This window comes from Cotesia typhae, unplaced genomic scaffold, assembly GCF_013202065.1.
Source record: "Cotesia typhae breed Kobodo isofemale line unplaced genomic scaffold, CoteBio_Ctyphae contig_35, whole genome shotgun sequence".
In the NCBI taxonomy this organism is placed as follows: domain Eukaryota; kingdom Metazoa; phylum Arthropoda; class Insecta; order Hymenoptera; family Braconidae; genus Cotesia; species Cotesia typhae.
In genome coordinates, this window is record NW_027423743.1 from 176241 (window position 1) to 182301 (window position 6061).

A 6061-nucleotide genomic window follows, 5' to 3' on the forward strand; every position below is an offset into this window, starting at 1 on the left:
ATTATCTATTGACATTATTTAATAAGCTTATTCCGATGTTGCACTCATCGAGACCTTTCATTTGAGCACCCACATCAATTTTTCATATATTTATATATATTATATATATGTATATATGAAAAAAATATCAAAAATGCATGTGGGTACTCAAATGAAAGCTCTTGATAAGTGTAACATCAGGATGAGCTTACATCTTTAAAAATATCAATAATTAAGAAATGACCTTGTATTTTGTGAACTATTGACATTTTTAAAAACATAAGCTCGTTCCGATGTTACACTCATCGAGTCCTTTCATTTGAGCACCCACATCCATTTTTGATATATTTATATATATTATATATATGTATATATAATAAATATTTCAACAATGCATGTGGGTACTCAAATGAAAGCTCTTCATGAGTGTAACATCAGGATGAGCTTACATCTTTAAAAATATCAATAATTAAAAAATGACCTTGTATCTTGTGAACTATTGATATTTTTAAAGATATAAGCTCCCCCCGACATTTCATTCATCGAGACCTTTCATTTGAGTACCCACATCAATTTCTCATATATATATATATATATATATATATATATAAATTTATGATGTTACACTCATCAAGACCTTTCATTTGAGCACCCACATCAATTTTACATATATTTATATATATTATATATATGTATATACGATAAATATATCAAAAATGCATGTGCGTACTCAAATGAAAACTCTTGATGGGTGTAACGTCGGGATAAGCTTATATCTTTAATTAAAAACGACCTTAGTTAAAAAAAGTACAGTGCAATTTAAAGAAACTCATTATTCCATGAGGGAAAATTATATTTATTTATAGTTTATAGGTCACGACAGTCACATAATAACTGCATGATCGCTAATAATAATCATAATAATAATAATAATGTGGTGGTGGACATGAACTGAAAATTAAAATTAATTTTTTTTTTTTATTCTAATTAATATTAGAAATAATTTTTATTTAATATAAATATCAATTTGATGAAAGAAATAAATAAATAAATAAATAAATAAATACAGTGTAATCCCATGTCATTATGGGAACTATTCCTATAATAGTATAGGAATGATTCCTACAGCATTATGGGAACTATTCCCATAATGGTATAGGAGTCATTCCTATACTATTATAGGAACCGTTCCTATACTATTATGGGATTAGTTTCCATAATGATATGGGAATAGTTCCCATAATAGTATAGGAATCATTCGTATACCATTATGAGAACCATTTCCATAATGGTATAGGAATAGTTCCCATAATTTTCTTTCCGTGTATAGTAAAAAATTCATATTGAAAAAAAAAAACAAATTATTTTCTTTTCAGTATTGAAAATCACGCATAAAGATTGAATTTTTAAAGAAAAAGAACTGAATTAGAAGAATGTCTCATTTTCAAAAAAATTAAAATTTTGTAAAAAAACTAAGTTTGTCAAATATTAAAATTTTGTAAAATATTAAAATTTTTATAAAAATTCAAAATTAAGAATGCTTTGTTAAAAAGATATTTTGATTATTATTTACGAGTGAAATAAATCCCATCTAGGGCCGTAAGTGGGTGAAAAATTAACATTTTTTATTATTTTTATTTTTGCTTGTTTTTACGGCGGATTGATGACAAAACATATCTCAAAAGCGAAAAATAAAGATTTCAATAGCTTTTGTCTTTAAAAATTGGAAAAAATATTGGCTTTCATGTTTTCGTATAAAATGGCTAGTTCTTCGTTTTTAATGTTTTTGATGGATTTTTTTTTTTTTAAAGAACATCAAAAACAAACAATTATAAATAAATTGTTCAATTTAATAAAAGAAAAAAATTCACTCCTTCAATTTAATTATTAATATTAATTAAATCTGTCTTGGAGTGATAGCCATTTCTGCCAGAGTCCAATCAATTAAAAATTATCCACTCTGCATTGGCTCTCAAATCACTCCGCATTCACTTTGAAAACTTTTTACATTATTTATTTTGCAATACTATAATTTTCGATGTGATTATAATTTTTGTACTGTATATATTAAACTGACTATAAACCAAAATACTGCGTTCCTTCACAGCTATTATCATACAGGTGACTGTAAGTATTCGTTATTTTTTTTAGTCAGACGAAAACTATAAAAAAATTTTCAAGTGCAATTGCAAAAGAACTATCACAAACAGGAATCACTGGAAACAAAATTTCCATAAAACTTTATCCGTCTGTAAAGTACAAATTGTTCGGGTTCGCTTAAAGTTATTAACATTTTTTCTAAAATATTTTCAATAAGTTTCATTTCCTCTTATTATCCAAAAATTTAAATGGCAGTCACATCTTTAACTTCCCGCTAAGAAAATCGAAGATTATCATAAATCGGGAAGTTATTGGTTATACCCCGTTTTGAAAATCGAGTTTTCATCTGATTTCGACGGTTTGAGGTCCGAGGAAGCTTCCCTGAATGTTTTCACGATGATGTCCGTACGTCTGTGTGTGTGTGTGTGTGTGTGTGTGTGTGTGTGTGTGTGTGTGTGTGTGTGTGTGTGTGTGTGTGTGTGTGTGTGTGTTTGTGTGTGTGTGTGTGTGTGTGTGTGCGTGTGTGTGTGTGTGTGTGTGTGTGTGTGTGTGTGTGTGTGTGTGTGTGTGTGTGTGTGTGTGTGTGTGTGTGTGTGTGTGTGTGTGTGTGTGTGTGTGTGTGTGTAAGTATGTAAACCTCTTGTAACTTTTGAACGGTTTAACCGATTTTATTGCGGTTGGTGCCATTCGAAAGGGCTTGATCAAACTTAGATTTCGAGACCTATTGAGACCGATTTGTATAGATAGATTTTGATAAATTTCCAAAAAACTGAAAAAAAAAATTTTTTCAAATGTGGTTTTTTTGGAATAACTCTTGAACAGCTTCATGGATCATTTCAAAAAAGTAAACAGCTCTCGAGCTCAAAAAACTACGTCTTGTGCAGCCAATCCGGTCAGAATCGATTGATTTGTCCAAGAGATATCGTGCGGAAAAGAAAACCCAAAAAAATGTTTTTTCCACATAACTTTAACATTACTTATCAGATCATTTTTGGTAAAATAAATCAATTTTTATAGCTCAAAAAATTGCGTCGATCGCCGCCTAAAACGTAAAAATCGTTTGATTGGTTCGAGAGATATCCTCGACGAAATGTTTGGAAACAAGTGTTTTTTACCATAACTCTGAAATTTTTTGGAATAACTGTCAAATTGCTTCACTGATCAATTCTAAAAACTAATCATCTTTTAACATAAAAAAAACCACGTCAATCGTCGCCAACCGTGTAGCAATCGGTTTATTCATTCAAAAGTTATTGCGGTTTAAAAATTTTTTAAATTGTATTTGATCAAATTTCTATCAGACTTTTGAGCTTGAAGAGCTCAAAAGCATTAAAGTAATATCTCTTTACTCTCGGAGAACTCAAAATAATATATCAATGGTTTTTTTGAGCTCGGAAAGCTCAAAACCATCAATAGTGCAATTTTAAGCACCTAGGTACACTAATAGAAAATTTAACTTGACTCAAGAGCAAAACTGTTGAACCAAAAACATCAATTGGAAGAAAATGAATTTTTGAGCTAAGAGGAAAAATTCTTGAGTCAAAATATATTTTCTTAAACCAAGAATTATATCTTGACTTAAGAATTTTTCCTTTTGGCTCAAGAAATTCATTTTCTTCTAATTGATGTTCTTGGTTCAACAGTTTTGCTCTTGAGTCGTTAAATTTTTTATCAGTGTACGAAATGAGCGGGAAATTGCACGGATGGCTTTCAGGGTCTACCTTTTTTCTAATTTTTAATGTAAAAATCTTATTTATAATTCTTCAGAGCTTCTAAAGATGAAATTTTTAAATAAAATTTTCTTGTTGTATACAACAATCATTTGTAATTGATTTGTTACAAAAATTCTTAAAATTACCAGATGTCTCTCAATATCAGTATTATTCAATTACTTACATTATTCATATCAATTTCTTTTTTTAATGATATATAACTTTTTTTTTTAAATCATACGAGAAAACATTTTTTTTTGTATCCCCCTGGTGGTTTAGTGACTTAAGCTCTATTGTTGAATCAGCTGCTAGCAATCAGAATGAGACAACCATTTTTGGACAGCTAACAGCAACATCGTTTATGGAAAAAATTAACTTTAACTGTCGGCACATTTTTATCATTTGCAACATTGCTGATTTATTGATTATTTGGTAAGTAAAAATTTATATAGCGTATATAATAAAATCTAGGCACAATATATATATATATATATATATATATATATATATATATATATATATACATTTATATATAACCTCATAATTTGTCACATATATAACCTCATTTTCAATGCGAGTTCTGAAAATACTACAGACTTAGTGAATAGAAATAAAATTGTTTGTAAAATAATCTAAAATGGCAAGTAAAATTAATTTTTTAACGACGGTAAGAATAATTATAATAATTTCCGTTTCTATTAAAATTTCATAATCATACCTTTAATAATAGAATCAGTATAAAATAAAATTATTTTCCAATAAATGAGAATAACAATTTACAAAGAAAAACGTTTATGTCGGAAATAAAAATTATTAAAAAAAAAAATACTTATACACCCGGGTAAAAAAGATTATCACTAAAATTGATTTTCTGACCATTTTAGGATACTAATTAAAAATGCCATATATTTCTTCCAACAAATAATCTTATATATTTGACACTATCGGTCATTTAATAAATTGTATGAACAAATTAATAATAACAACAATAATAAAGATACTGATGAACGTAAAATTGATTAAAAAAGTAAAGAATAAAAATTAATACGAAAATAATTACAATTATACTTATAAATATTTAAAATGTACAAATTTGATAACGATGAAAATTCGCATAATAATAATAAAAATAACAATTGTATTTTTGTCAGTCATATCAATATTGAAATTATAAGTACCATCTATTTAAGAGAAGAACAATCATAATAATTTTTATTTTCCTTTACAGTAACCTGCTCGTTTTGATACAAGGGTAGAAATGAATCCCTATAATAAAAAAGGCAAAGGTAATTAAATAAATATTCTTTACTTAAAAACAAAAATTTTCTTCAATAATAATTTTCAATTTCGTTTAAGGGCGTGGGCAACGTCAAGTACGTGCTTCTAGACTGCACGATGAACGAGTAAGAAGGTCTCCCCGAAGTAACGCTAGACAAGAGCCAAATGCGCCATTGCTACAGAATCTAGGAGGCAATCCACCACTGCTACCAGGGCAAGTGCTACTTCCACCATTACCACAGGGTGAAGGAGGTTATGTACCGATACTCCCTGGACAAGTACCGTTGCTACAAGGCCAAGGTGGTAATAATCCACCACTGCTACATGGGCTTCCACCGCTTCCACCGATGCTGCAGGGGCAAGCACCGTTGCCACAAGGGCAAGAAGCTCATCTTCCCCAGCCACCGGAAGAAGCACCGTTACCACAAGAGCAAAGAGTTAAGGCTCCCCAGCCACGGGGACAAGCACCGTTGCCACTAGAGCAAGGGGTTCATGCTCCACAGCCCCAGGGCCAAGCACCGTTGCCACTAGAGCAAGGAGTTCATGCTCCACAGCCGCAGGGCCAAGCACCGTTGCCCCAAGAGCAAGGAGTTCATGCTCCACAGCCCCAGGGCCAAGCACCGTTGCCACAAGAGCAAGGGGTTCATGCTCCACAGCTCCAGGGCCAAGCACCGTTGCAACAAGGGCAAGAAGCTCATGTTCCAGAGCCCCAGGGCCAAGCAACGAACGCATCATTGTCACAAAAGCCTCCAGTTGGTCAGGTTTCAAAGAATTATCAAGTTTCTCAGTCAAATCGTCCTAATAATGGCTTTCAAGGGCTAAATTTGTCAAACAGGTCCATGAAAACGATAAGACTTTTTAATAAACATATGTCTGAGACGTTAAAAATGAAGACTGTAACACAAAATCAGCGACAAACTGAAGAAATTTGCAAAAGCCAAACGACTATTGAAAATAGTTCACAAGTAATCACGTCAAGTAATTCTAGTAAT